The sequence below is a fragment of the Rutidosis leptorrhynchoides genome, chromosome 10, assembly GCF_046630445.1.
Source record: "Rutidosis leptorrhynchoides isolate AG116_Rl617_1_P2 chromosome 10, CSIRO_AGI_Rlap_v1, whole genome shotgun sequence".
Lineage (NCBI taxonomy): Eukaryota > Viridiplantae > Streptophyta > Magnoliopsida > Asterales > Asteraceae > Rutidosis > Rutidosis leptorrhynchoides.
In genome coordinates, this window is record NC_092342.1 from 131620097 (window position 1) to 131636044 (window position 15948).

Below are 15948 nucleotides of genomic sequence, written 5' to 3' on the forward strand. Positions count from 1 at the left end.
AAAGATTTATTATTGCATAAACAAAAGAAGTTTTGTGGAAAAATCATTTTTGTCTATCATGTTATGAGTAGCGGTATTAAACTTATCATATCTCGTTTTTTAACCGTTCAATCTTCACGAAATTTGAACTCAAGGTTTACAAGACATAGAATAAAATCTGGAGGAAATTTCAATCGGAACTTTAGTTAAAGGGATAATTTATCATCTAAATTTTGATCCATATGTTGAGGGGTTTTTCAGTACAGGTTTAGTTAAATATTTGTTTTATCTTTGACACCATTTATTAATTTATAATTTTAGGATATGTTGGTCATATATGGATGGACGTTGTGTAGACATTTGATCATGATTGGATATTTCTACAAAAGATATGAATTTAATCACACTCGCATGTTTGTGTTTCATTATGCACAGCTTCTGTAAAACGATGATTGTGTATTCATTATAGGGCCGAGCACATGGATCGTCATGAAATTTAAAACACATGGGTCTACAATATGTAAAATATTTAACTTGATATGATTTTTAGATTTAGAGATATCAAGGTCTGAAGTTGTTGTTAAGACCTTAGTACGGAAAAATGCATATTAATTCTTGAAGTCTTAGTCTAGAAAAATTTCCAAACTAACACTTACTCAGCGAAAATTTAGACTACTTTCATTCAGACTTGCTGATTTTTCAGATTTTAAATTTTTCCGACTTGCTGACTTTCCAGATTTTTTATTTTTCAGACTTTAGGAATTTTTTATACAAAATAAAAGGAGTAAAAGTTTGATGCAATGTTAATGAAGTGACCGGATACAACTAATCTCATTACCGCGTATAACTCATTTAATGCATATAATAGTATGAAATAAATAATTGAGTGCATACAATATGAAATTTGAAAAAATGAATTCATACAAAAAAAAAAAAAAAAATAAGTGAAAGTTCGATGTTTTTTCAATCAATTAGGAAAAAAAAATATAACTTGTAAATTCTGATTTAGTGAGTGTTACTTTTTGGTAAATGTTATACATTTCTATTGTCTAATTAGGTTAGATTTGTGTGTATATAATTATATTAGTATTGAGGATCTAGAAAGAACTTTACATTGGACGAAATCTTATAGAATCATCTACAGACTAACCATAATTGTACACGATTGACTCCACTCTATACAATACACTAAGTTATTCTCTTACTTTTTAGTTCTTTAGGGATCTTCATCAATGATAATTATCAATTAGTTCATACAACGAATGAAATGTAAGGACCTAACTTTTTCGACTTATATTTATACTTTTTTTACTTTCACGAAACTGCGTATTTGTGCGTACTGAGCTATATTATACTAGATTTTAAGAGCCCGTGCGTTGCAGCATAGTTTGTTGTTGAGAACATTTTAAAGACGAAACACTTTAATAAATATTAGTTTCGTAGTCGTTACTATTTGTTTTTTCTGAAAAAATTACGGAATTTAAATATATATGCTTTTCACAAAGATGTGAAAAGAAAATTCGGTACATAACTTAGAGGCATGGAATTTCAAAGACTCTTTCCATCCTTTCTACCTTGCACTAAGGATAACAACATAATAAATATAACAGTAGTATGCCACAACTTCTTTAAGTAAAACAAAAAAAAATCATCACAGTAGCTATATCATGATTAAACTCGAGCCATGCACTCTCAAATCTGACCCGCTAACCTCAATTTTATAGAAGTAAAAAAGGTTGATTCATCCATACGTATTTAATGGGATTTGCACACCACCCATATTATCATCCCAAATCTCTTAAACCTTGCCTATAGCGTAACACCTCATTGAGTTGTAGTTGGCATTGATATTGTTCTATTCATTAACTTTTCTACCTCATTTTTTTGTAAAGAATATCCCTCATGAGCCGTCTTGCGAGTATCGCATTGTATCCTTAACAACAAACCACGAAAAATTTGATTAAAAGAAAATTTAAGAATTTATATACAATAATGAGTCAATATTAACTATAGCAAATAAACAACAAAGTGAATTAACCTGTATCGTTTAGTTGAATAAAGTTGATGCCAATCATTCATAACTAAAATGGATAGCAATTGCCACCATACTTCAAACCCTCATACCACAACCACAAAAAGATGGAAGAAGCCCGTCTAAAGTGGCTCAGTGTTGTGACTCAAAATGTAAGAACCCGCAGCCTGTGAGATATATAGCGAGCGCTCAATGGGTCATAACATGTTGATACAACTACAGGCGACATTCGTTGAGCTTTATAGCATTCACTTGATCAAAAGATGGTCTAATAAGAAGTCACCAAAACAATTGCATGATATACAATGAAAGAGCTTATTACTCTAGAATCCCAACACTTGCTTCAAGTTTCAAGATTCAATGATTCTAACATGGTTGAAGTTAAAAAAAAAAATTCCATGAATATATTTTAGGAAGAAAGATTTTAATTGTTGTGATTTTAACTTTAAATTTCCTGCATAAAAGGAAAGGTTAACTCCATAGTTTATGCATTAAAGGAAAAGCATATTACCAAATTGCAAAACCAAATCTCAGTAAAGCACTTGATTGTAAGTTAAAATCGTATAGAATGAGGAGACTAATAAATTAAAAAGGCAAACAATGTGTATAGATGTAACCGGGTTATATCAACCCAATTTGATTAGAGACCTTCAAAACCTACCACAAAAGTTGAACTACGGATATGAAGCACAATTAGCTGCATTTTTAGTACCATGTTTAAATCACCGAGATATGTGATTAAATGGTAAAACATTGATAAACGTAGGGGTAAGAGGTGGATAAATAATCAAAACGGGTCAAAATTGGTATATGGTATAGGATTAATGAAGTATGGGATGGGTTCAATCGGAACGAAAGGTTTGTTTTCTAAATTATGTATGAGTATCAACAAACTGTATCAAAGTAAAATCGTACAAAAACCAGGCTAAGTTTTGTTTTCTAAACCGATATACCCACCCTAGTCTTATAATAAATTAACAAAGTGGATCTACCTCGAGTTTTTAAGCTCTGGATCTTCAAATAGTATCTAAGTTTCGATACAATGAGCGACCTATATGTTGGTTATTACTTATTGATCTATAAAGTTAGCATACTTTTTCGACCTGCTAGTCGTAAATTAGTTTATTACAAAAAAGTTTATTAGTATTTCCACTTTACATCTTGCAGGTATAATTACTAATATATGCATACACATACATGTATGTAAATATTTATATACACACAGATTCAGAGATATGCATATGTCTATACATATGGGCGTACACATTCGGCAACAAAAGCTATTAATAAGATGAAAATTAAGATAAGTCAAATAAACATTCTACAAACCTCTCGGTGCCTTTCATTTGCTGCATCCGTTGTGTCATGTTGTTCTTTGGCACGTTTCAAAATTTCATCATAAATTCTTTGTTCAAGACCTTCACAAGTATGAGCTTTCCTCATAACCCATCTCCATATCTGCCTACCGAGTCTGATATCCGATATCTTCACCATTTATTCTAAAAATCAATCTTTGCTCAGGCATTTACCTTTGACACTGATAATATTTGATCTAACACCCACAAATTGGTCAAATGACCCCCCACCACAACAGAAACTGATTGCTTACTTTTGGTCAGTAACTATCATAATCGAATGTAGGAGGTGACAAAATGGGTGGGTCGGGCATGTTGGGGTCACAACGGGCGTGTTATCATTACCTGCTTCAAAGCTCCGACATCATTAGTGCCCGTGTGTTGCAGGGCAGTTCTAAAAAAATAGTTTTCGACATCGTTACTATTCGTACAAAATTCTTTGCGGTTGATATCAGTTTAGTGATGAAACACTTTAAGATCCCGTCGTGTATTGCAAACATATATAGCAATTTAATGTGCAATTTTAAAGTAAACTACCTTGCAGTTAACTTCATAAAAAGTCCCATTGTGTGATCATGGTATGCACATCGTCCAAGTAAACTACCTACACAAAAAGAAATAGTCTTTAGTAATAAGAATTTTCTTGTTAACTTAGAAAAGTCAACCAACTGGCACACTTTAAAAAGCTCTTTTTACCACAATGCCACCACTTCCAGTGATCTTTCCCATCCTCTCTATCTTGTCATAAGTATTAGTAAAAGTTGATATTTTTTGAACACTCAGAGAGTCAAAGATGCTTATGCCTAAATACTAATTATCATAAAATGCATAAATGAGAGTCACAAAAATAAAGACTTCACTGATCAGTATGTTGATTAACTAACCAAGATAGTTATGTGTATGCTAATGCAGTCTATTCCTTATATTATGTGTATGCTAATGCAGCTGCAGTTGCAGTTTAGCTTGTTCACAACGATTCAGTTTAGTGATCAAGTGACCAAATGACACAAATAACCAAATCTAATATGCTAAGTGACCCAAATGACCAAATGTAAAATTATCAGGACCCAAATGCCCATATTTAGTTTAGTTGGAAAATGACCAAAAGCAGGTTAGCCTAAATATATTAAGTGACCCAAATGACCAAATACTAACCTAAATAGAGTATAAAGAGTAGTTACTTTTTATTGGATTGCAAATGCACTCCATAACTAATTAAATTATAATTTTGAAATTTTGAAAATCGCGTATCTTGAATTATAAAACTTATATTTTTAAGATTATTAGACATGATGAAAAAAAATTAAGCATAAATAATGAAAAAATTAGCATAACATACAAATAAAAATACGCATAAATTATGAAAAATAAGCATAAATTATGAAAAATTAAACGAATACACTGACCTATATGTGGTAATTCATTCGGTATAGAGAGGAAACCTTATGAGAACTTTGGTAAATGAATCGTCGGGTTACATATTCCGGTGTTATGAACGCAAAACAGACAATCGGTGAATTGTCTGATGTTGGAAACCTATCAATTGCAGTTTAATTTACCTAAAAGCGAACCTAATAGATAACAATGAGATTCATTACCCTAGATTTAATACATACGAATTTCGAATCAAAGCTTGTATCATTCTGCTTGTAATTGATTCGCGGTTTAAGTTGTAATATCAGCATACTATTAGATTGATAGTAGAAACTGAAACCTGCAGATTGGATGCAAATGGGGGTGAGTATTCTTGGAGGAGAGAAGGAAGAATTGTCTTGCACAGCAATTTGTTTTTTTTTTTTTTTTTTTTGTTCCGGAAAAAAAACCCACAGGCGACTTGATGAAGTCCACGTGGCAGTTAGAGGTAATTTTTAGAATTTGGTAGTGTATTTTAAAAAAATCCACGTGGAAAAAAACTGGATGGGACAGTGTGATTGTGACAAGTAGGATGTGACTTGCATGCTTTGTAAATTGTAGGGATTCTGGGATCATTATTCATGTTAATTACTTTCGTTAATATCCTACAACGTGTTATTAAGTGCTTAATCACTTAACTTGATCCTCGAATGTTTTTATGACACTTAGTGTCACTTGTCGTTTAGAACGAGCTATGTACTTAGTACACGCTAAACTTTTGTCATAATTGAAATATTATGACTACTTAAAACTAATTGTTATTTCTTAATGACAATTACTTGGCTTGTTGGTTGCTTAATTACGCTTAGTGTTTTACTAATGCACATTAGATAGTTTTAATGGACTTTTTACCTTAATGGACTTAGGCCCACTTTACTCTAGCTAATGGACCATTAAGTTTGTAGTGACCCGAACTTTTCCATGTTTATATATATTAATTAAGATTGATATTTACATGATTAAATTTTTCCAACATGTTAAGCAATCAAACTTGTTAAGACTTGATTAATTGAAATATGTTTCATATAGACAATTGACCACCCAAGTTAATCGGTGATTCACGAACGTTAAAACTTGTAAAACTATATGATGACATATATATGGATATATATATATAGTTAACATGATACTATGATAAGAAAACATATCATAAAGTATATTAACAATGAACTACATATGTAAAAACAAGACTACTAACTTAATGATTTTTAAACGAGACATATATGTAACGATTATCGTTGTAAAGACATTTAATGTATATATATCATATTAAGAGATATTCATACATGATAATATCATGATAATATAATAATTTAAAATCTCATTTGATATTATAAACATTGGGTTAACAACATTTAACAAGATCGTTAACCTAAAGGTTTCAAAACAACACTTACATGTAACGACTAACGATGACTTAACGACTCAGTTAAAATGTATATACATGTAGTGTTTTAATATGTATTTATACACTTTTGAAAGACTTCAATACACTTATCAAAATACTTCTACTTAACAAAAATGCTTACAATTACATCCTCGTTCAGTTTCATCAACAATTCTACTCGTATGCACCCGTATTCGTACTCGTACAATACACAGCTTTTAGATGTATGTACTATTGGTATATACACTCCAATGATCAGCTCTTAGCAGCCCATGTGAGGCACCTAACACATGTGGGAACCATCATTTGGCAACTAGCATGAAATATCTCATAAAATTACAAAAATATGAGTAATCATTCATGACTTATTTACATGAAAACAAAATAACATATCCTTTATATCTAATCCATACACCAACGACCAAAAACACCTACAAACACTTTCATTCTTCAATTTTCTTCATCTAATTGATCTCTCTCAAGTTCTATCTTCAAGTTCTAAGTGTTCTTCATAAATTCCAAAAGTTCTAGTTTCATAAAATCAAGAATACTTTCAAGTTTGCTAGCTCACTTCCAATCTTGTAAGGTGATCATCTAACCTCAAGAAATCTTTGTTTCTTACAGTAGGTTATCATTCTAATACAAGGTAATAATCATATTCAAACTTTGGTTCAATTTCTATAACTATAACAATCTTATTTCAAGTGATGATCTTACTTGAACTTGTTTTCGTGTCATGATTCTGCTTCAAGAACTTCGAGCCATCCAAGGATCCATTGAAGCTAGATCCATTTTTCTCTTTTCCAGTAGGTTTATCCAAGGAAATTAAGGTAGTAATGATGTTCATAACATCATTCGATTCATACATATAAAGCTATCTTATTCGAAGGTTTAAACTTGTAATCACTAGAACATAGTTTAGTTAATTCTAAACTTGTTCGCAAACAAAAGTTAATCCTTCTAACTTGACTTTTAAAATCAACTAAACACATGTTCTATATCTATATGATATGCTAACTTAATGATTTAAAACCTGGAAACACGAAAAACACCGTAAAACCGGATTTACGCCGTCGTAGTAACACCGCGGGCTGAATTGGGTTAGTTAATTAAAAACTATGATAAACTTTGATTTAAAAGTTGTTATTATGAGAAAATGATTTTTATTATGAACATGAAACTATATCCAAAAATTATGGTTAAACTCAAAGTGGAAGTATGTTTTCTAAAATGGTCATCTAGACGTCGTTCTTTCGACTGAAATGACTACCTTTACAAAAACGACTTGTAACTTATTTTTCCAACTATAAACCTATACTTTTTCTGTTTAGATTCATAAAATAGAGTTCAATATGAAACCATAGCAATTTGATTCACTCAAAACGGATTTAAAATGAAGAAGTTATGGGTAAAACAAGATTGGATAATTTTTCTCATTTTAGCTACGTGAAAATTGGTAACAAATCTATTCCAACCATAACTTAATCAACTTGTATTGTATATTATGTAATCTTGAGATACCATAGACACGTATACAATGTTTCGACCTATCATGTCGACACATCTATATATATTTCGGAACAACCATAGACACTCTATATGTGAATGATGGAGTTAGCTATACAGGGTTGAGGTTGATTCCAAAATATATATAGTTTGAGTTGTGATCAATACTGAGATACGTATACACTGGGTCGTGGATTGATTCAAGATAATATTTATCGATTTATTTCTGTACATCTAACTGTGGACAACTAGTTGTAGGTTACTAACGAGGACAGCTGACTTAATAAACTTAAAACATCAAAATATATTAAAAGTGTTGTAAATATATTTTGAACATACTTTGATATATATGTATATATTGTTATAGGTTCGTGAATCAACCAGTGGCCAAGTCTTACTTCCCGACGAAGTAAAAATCTGTGAAAGTGAGTTATAGTCCCACTTTTAAAATCTAATATTTTTGGGATGAGAATACATGCAGGTTTTATAAATGATTTACAAAATAGACACAAGTACGTGAAACTACATTCTATGGTTGAATTATCGAAATCGAATATGCCCCTTTTTATTAAGTCTGGTAATCTAAGAATTAGGGAACAGACACCCTAATTGACGCGAATCCTAAAGATAGATCTATTGGGCCTAACAAACCCCATCCAAAGTACCGGATGCTTTAGTACTTCGAAATTTATATCATATCCGAAGGGTGTCCCGGAATGATGGGGATATTCTTATATATGCATCTTGTTATTGTCGATTACCAGGTGTTCACCATATGAATGATTTTTATCTCTATGTATGGGATGTGTATTGAAATATGAAATCTTGTGGTCTATTGTTACGATTTAATATATATAGGTTAAACCTATAACTCACCAACATTTTTGTTGACGTTTAAAGCATGTTTATTCTCAGGTGAATATTAAGAGCTTCCGCTGTTGCATACTAAAATAAGGACAAGATTTGGAGTCCATGTTTGTATGATATTGTGTAAAAACTGCATTCAAGAAACTGATTTCGATGTAACATATTTGTATTGTAAACCATTATGTAATGGTCGTGTGTAAACAGGATATTTTAGATTATCATTATTTGATAATCTACGTAAAGCTTTTTAAACCTTTATTTATGAAATAAAGGTTATGGTTTGTTTTAAAAATGAATGCAGTCTTTGAAAAACGTCTCATATAGAGGTCAAAACCTCGCAACGAAATCAATTAATATGGAACGTTTTTAATCAATAAGAACGGGACATTTCAGTTGGTATCCGAGCGTTGGTCTTAGAGAACCAGAAAATTTGCATTAGTGTGTCTTATCGAGTTTGTTAGGATGCATTAGTGATTCTGGACTTCGACCGTGTTTTCTTTAAAAATGATTGCTTAACATTTTTGTTGGAAACTATATATTTTTAACATATGAATATTATGTGATATATTAATCTCTTAACGTGTTTGATATTATGTGATAGATGTCTACCTCTAGAACAAGTCCCATTGACTCACCTAATAATAATGAAGAGTCAAATGTAAATTGGAATTATTCGCGGACTGATTCACAAGTTCCCGAAGAGGAACCGGAAGAAGAGTCGGAACCGGAAGAAGAATCGGAACCGGACGAAGAATCGGAACCGGAAGAAGAATCGGAACCGGTGGGGGAAATAATAAAACGGTTAAGTAAAAGAGAATCCTCAACCAACCGACCAAGGTTAATTATGGTCAATGGTGTTTCCGCCAAGGAAGCAAAATATTGGGAGGATTACCAATTCTCCGATGAATCGGATTACGACGAGAATTCCAATGATGTTATAGAAATTACCCCAACTGAATTTAAAAAGGCAAAAGAAAATAATAAGGGAAAGGGCATAAAAATAGAGAAATCTAATTCCAACCCCGATGAACTTTATATGTATCGTCAACCCCCGAAGTTCTTAAGTTGTAACAATGACCCGGGAACCTCTAAACCACCAGGTTTTTCTAAACCAATGTGGACAACGACAGTTAGTATTAGGGGAACATCATATATCCCTAGAAACTTGGCAAAACGAACCAAAACCGAAGAAGAAGAAACGAGCGAGTTGGAATAAGATAGTTGTATTTGTGTGGTGTAATATATGTAATATAGTGTGCTTATGCTTTATGATATATGTAAAAATTGCTTGTATTAATAAGTATTTTTTATGAATCTAACTCTTGTCTATTTTACAGTTTAAAAACACAAAATGGATAGACAACCCAATATTTTAAGAGACCTACCCGGAGACATGATTGATGAAATCTTGTCTAGAGTCGGTCAGAATTCCTCGGCACAACTATTTAAGGCGAGATCAGTTTGTAAGACATTCGAAGAACGTTCCAAGAATGTCTTGGTTTATAAGAGACTTTCGTTTGAAAGATGGGGGATATCACATTGGGAAACCCATAAGTTACGATGTGTTTACTTTGACGCATATATTGCGGGGAACCCAAATGCTATTTTACGCAACGGGTTAAGAAATTATTTTGACTCAATATATCCGAATATTGGACTTCGTGATTTAGAAAAAGCGGCTAACATGCAACATAAAGAAGCATGTTATGCTTACGGATTAGTAATGTTCGCTTCTCACCAAAGTGAGAACAAGAACATCGGGCTACAACTATTAAACAAAACGTTTCCACAAGTGACGGAGTCGGTAATTGGGGTAAGAAATGAGGTTTTTAGATTGTTACGGGACTGTTGGACATTACGTAACCCTCGTCCCTTTGACGACGTTACAACACGCTGTCTTATCAACGGCCATAACGGTTATGTTGCACAAGACCAAGGATGGGAAGTAGTCCTAGTAAAACCAGAATGCATGACTTGTTTCTGGACGTATGAATTACGTGTCTTTATTGCCTTTGCTGAACGACTTGTGTACTAGCTAGAATTGTCTTCACAGCTATCTTGTATCAAAGTTATTGTGTGCTATATTTCATGCTTTATGTAAAATAAGCGGTATTGTAAGTTTGTAAAATATTGTATAAAAGTTTGAACGCGAAATATTATTATAATCAGTTTTTTCATATAGAATTTTAGTAGTTGAATTGTATATTAGCTACTAAGTATGAACTTAACGGGTAGGTACTACCCGAATTTAAACTTATAAAACGCTAATATGAAGAAAAAGCTTTTATAAATGAGTTCATATTATGCTACGAAATACTATTAACTACTCTTAATATTCTGTACGATTAACTTGTTCCATTTAACTATTTTGAAGGAAATGGCACCGACTACTCGACACACCGTGAATATGAATGAAGAGGAATTTCGTACTTTTCTAGCTTCAAACATAGCCGCAGTACAGGCTGCGCTACATACCAACAATAACCTTGGATCTAGCAGTACAGGAAATCGTGTAGGATGCACCTACAAAGAATTCACTGCCTGCAAACCTTTGGAATTTGATGGAACCGAAGGACCGATCGGATTGAAACGGTGGACCGAGAAGGTTGAATCGGTGTTTGCCATAAGTAAGTGTACTGAAGAGGACAAAGTGAAGTACGCTACGCATACCTTCACAGGTTCTGCGTTAACATGGTGGAATACCTATCTAGAGCAAGTGGGACAAGATGATGCGTACGCACTACCGTGGTCAGCATTCAAGCACTTGATGAACGAGAAGTACCGTCCCAGAACCGAGGTCAATAAGCTCAAGACAGAACTTAGAGGGTTACGAACCCAAGGATTTGATATTACCACGTACGAAAGACGATTCACAGAATTGTGCCTATTGTGTCCAGGAGCATTCGAAGATGAGGAAGAGAAGATCGACGCGTTTGTGAAAGGATTACCGGAAAGAATTCAAGAAGATATAAGTTCACACGAGCCCGCCTCCATACAACAGGCATGTAGAATGGCTCACAAACTAGTGAACCAGATTGAAGAAAGAATTAAAGAACAGACTGCTGAAGAGGCCAATGTGAAGCAAGTCAAAAGAAAGTGGGAGGAAAACGGTGATAAGAATCACCAATACAACAACAACAGCAATTACAACAATAATCGCAACAATTATCCCAACAATCGCAACATCAATCGCAACTACAACAAACGGCCCAACAACAACAACAACAACAACAACCGCAACTACAACAATCATCCCAACAACAATAATAACCGCAACAACAACAACAATCAGAAGCAGCTATGCCAAAGGTGTGAAAAGAATCACTAGGGGTTCTGCACCAAATTTTGCAACAAGTGTAAAAGAAATGGTCATAGCGCGGCGAAGTGTGAGGTCTACGGACCAGGGGTTAATAGAACGAAAGGAACAAATGGTGTCGGAACGAGTAATGGCGGAGCAAGTAGTGTCGGAGCAAGTTATGCCAATGTAGTTTGTTATAAATGTGGAAAACCAAGCCACATTATTAGAAATTGCCCGAACCAGGAGAACACGAATGGACAAGGCCGTGGAAGAGTTTTCAATATTAATGCGGTAGAGGCACAGGAAGACCCGGAGCTTGTTACGGGTACGTTTCTTATTGACAATAAATCTGCTTACGATTTATTTGATTCGGGTGCGGATAGAAGCTATATGAGTAGAGATTTTTGTGCTAAATTAAGTTGTCCATTGACGCCTTTGGATAGTAAATTTTTACTCGAATTAGTAAATGGTAAATTAATTTCAGCAGATAATATATGTCGGAATCGAGAAATTAAACTGGTTAGCGAAACATTTAAGATTGATTTGATACCAGTAGAGTTAGGGAGTTTTGATGTGATAATCGGTATGGACTGGTTGAAAGAAGTGAAAGCGGAGATCGTTTGTTACAAAAATGCAATTCGCATTATACGAGAAAAAGGAAAACCCTTAATGGTGTACGGAGAAAAGGGCAACACGAAGCTACATCTTATTAGTAATTTGAAGACACAAAAACTAATAAGAAAAGGTTGCTATGCTGTTCTAGCACACGTCGAGAAAGTACAAACTGAAGAAAAGAGCATCAATGATGTTCCCATTGCAAAAGAATTTCCCGATGTATTTCCGAAAGAATTACCGGGATTACCCCCACATCGATCCGTTGAATTTCAAATAGATCTTGTACCAGGAGCTGCACCAATAGCTCGTGCTCCTTACAGACTCGCACCCAGCGAGATGAAAGAACTGCAAAGCCAATTACAAGAACTTTTAGAGCGTGGTTTCATTCGACCAAGCACATCACCGTGGGGAGCTCCTGTTTTGTTTGTCAAGAAGAAAGATGGTACATTCAGGTTGTGTATCGACTACCGAGAGTTGAACAAACTTACCATCAAGAACCGCTACCCACTACCGAGAATCGACGACTTATTTGATCAACTACAAGTCTCGTCTGTTTATTCAAAGATTGACTTACGTTCCGGGTACCATCAAATGCGGGTGAAAGAAGATGATATTCCAAAGACTGCTTTCAGAACACGTTACGGTCATTACGAGTTTATGGTCATGCCGTTTGGTTTAACTAATGCACCAGCTGTGTTCATGGACCTTATGAACCGAGTGTGTGGACCATACCTTGACAAGTTTGTCATTGTTTTCATTGATGACATACTTATTTACTCAAAGAATGACCAAGAACACGGTGAACATTTGAGAAAGGTGTTAGAAGTATTGAGGAAAGAAGAATTGTACGCTAAGTTTTCAAAGTGTGCATTTTGGTTGGAAGAAGTTCAATTCCTCGGTCACATAGTGAACAAAGAAGGTATTAAGGTGGATCCGGCAAAGATAGAAACTGTTGAAAAGTGGGAAACCCCAAAAACTCCGAAACACATACGTCAGTTTTTAGGACTAGCTGGTTACTACAGAAGGTTCATCCAAGACTTTTCCAGAATAGCAAAACCCTTGACTGCATTAACGCATAAAGGGAAGAAATTTGAATGGAATGATGAACAAGAGAAAGCGTTTCAGTTATTGAAGAAAAAGCTAACTACGGCACCTATATTGTCATTGCCTGAAGGGAATGATGATTTTGTGATTTATTGTGACGCATCAAAGCAAGGTCTCGGTTGTGTATTAATGCAACGAACGAAAGTGATTGCTTATGCGTCTAGACAATTGAAGATTCACGAACAAAATTATACGACGCATGATTTGGAATTAGGCGCGGTTGTTTTTGCATTAAAGACTTGGAGGCACTACTTATATGGGGTCAAAAGTATTATATATACCGACCACAAAAGTCTTCAACACATATTTAATCAGAAACAACTGAATATGAGGCAGCGTAGGTGGATTGAATTGTTGAATGATTACGACTTTGAGATTCGTTACCACCCGGGGAAGGCAAATGTGGTAGCCGATGCCTTGAGCAGGAAGGACAGAGAACCCATTCGAGTAAAATCTATGAATATAATGATTCATAATAACCTTACTACTCAAATAAAGGAGGCGCAACAAGGAGTTTTAAAAGAGGGAAATTTAAAGGATGATATACCCAAAGGATCGGAGAAGCATCTTAATATTCGGGAAGACGGAACCCGGTATAGGGCTGAAAGGATTTGGGTACCAAAATTTGGAGATATGAGAGAAATGGTACTTAGAGAAGCTCATAAAACCAGATACTCAATACATCCTGGAAAGGGGAAGATGTACAAGGATCTCAAGAAACATTTTTGGTGGCCGGGTATGAAAGCCGATGTTGCTAAATACGTAGGAGAATGTTTGACGTGTTCTAAGGTCAAAGCTGAGCATCAGAAACCATCAGGTCTACTTCAACAACCTGAAATCCCGGAATGGAAATGGGAAAACATTACCATGGATTTCATCACTAAATTGCCAAGGACTGCAAGTGGTTTTGATACTATTTGGGTAATAGTTGATCGTCTCACCAAATCAGCACACTTCTTGCCAATAAGAGAAGATGACAAGATGGAGAAGTTAGCACGACTGTATTTGAAGGAAGTCATCTCCAGACATGGAATACCAATCTCTATTATCTCTGATAGGGATGGCAGATTTATTTCAAGATTCTGGCAGACATTACAGCAAGCATTAGGAACTCGTCTAGACATGAGTACTGCCTATCATCCACAAACTGATGGGCAGAGCGAAAGGACGATATAAACGCTTGAAGACATGCTACGAGCATGTGTTATTGATTTCGGAAACAGTTGGGATCGACATCTACCATTAGCAGAATTTTCCTACAACAACAGCTACCATTCAAGCATTGAGATGGCGCCGTTTGAAGCACTTTATGGTAGAAAGTGCAGGTCTCCGATTTGTTGGAGTGAAGTGGGGGATAGACAGATTACGGGTCCGGAGATTATACAAGAAACTACCGAGAAGATCATCCAAATTCAACAACGGTTGAAAACCGCCCAAAGTCGACAAAAGAGCTACGCTGACATTAAAAGAAAAGATATAGAATTTGAAATTGGAGAGATGGTCATGCTTAAAGTTGCACCTTGGAAAGGCGTTGTTCGATTTGGTAAACGAGGGAAATTAAATCCAAGGTATATTGGACCATTCAAGATTATTGATCGTGTCGGACCAGTAGCTTACCGACTTGAGTTACCTCAACAACTCGCGGCTGTACATAACACTTTCCACGTCTCGAATTTGAAGAAATGTTTTGCTAAAGAAGATCTCACTATTCCGTTAGATGAAATCCAAATCAACGAAAAACTTCAATTCATCGAAGAACCCGTCGAAATAATGGATCGTGAGGTTAAAAGACTTAAGCAAAACAAGATACCAATTGTTAAGGTTTGATGGAATGCTCGTAGAGGACCCGAGTTCACCTGGGAGCGTGAAGATCAGATGAAGAAGAAATACCCGCATCTATTTCCAGAAGATTCGTCAACACCTTCAACAGCTTAAAATTTCGGGACGAAATTTATTTAACGGGTAGGTACTGTAGTGACCCGAACTTTTCCATGTTTATATATATTAATTAAGATTGATATTTACATGATTAAATTTTTCCAACATGTTAAGCAATCAAACTTGTTAAGACTTGATTAATTGAAATATGTTTCATATAGACAATTGACCACCCAAGTTGATCGGTGATTCACGAACGTTAAAACTTGTAAAAACTATATGATGACATATATATGGATATATATATATAGTTAACATGATACTATGATAAGAAAACATATCATAAAGTATATTAACAATGAACTACATATGTAAAAACAAGACTACTAACTTAATGATTTTTAAACGAGACATATATGTAACGATTATCGTTGTAAAGACATTTAATGTATATATATCATATTAAGAGATATTCATACATGATAATATCATGATAATATAATAATTTAAAATC

The 15948-nt window shown here is 34.3% G+C and overlaps 1 long non-coding RNA gene across 4 annotated transcripts; it reads right to left on the minus strand.

Moving 5' to 3' along the window:
* Nucleotides 1-1364: 1364 nt before the first annotated feature.
* On the minus strand, nt 1365-4489 carry LOC139872430 (uncharacterized). Of its 4 annotated transcripts, none has more exons than XR_011767052.1 (4): nt 3904-4485; nt 3341-3510; nt 2018-2279; nt 1365-1912 (listed from the first exon to the last, which is right to left on the minus strand). It is a non-coding gene; the product is annotated as an uncharacterized lncRNA (long non-coding RNA). The 4 variants fall into 4 exon arrangements; XR_011767053.1 differs by having other exon boundaries at nt 2018-2178; nt 3904-4479; XR_011767054.1 differs by having other exon boundaries at nt 2018-3496; nt 3904-4489.
* Between the last annotated feature and the right edge of the window lie 11459 nt (nt 4490-15948).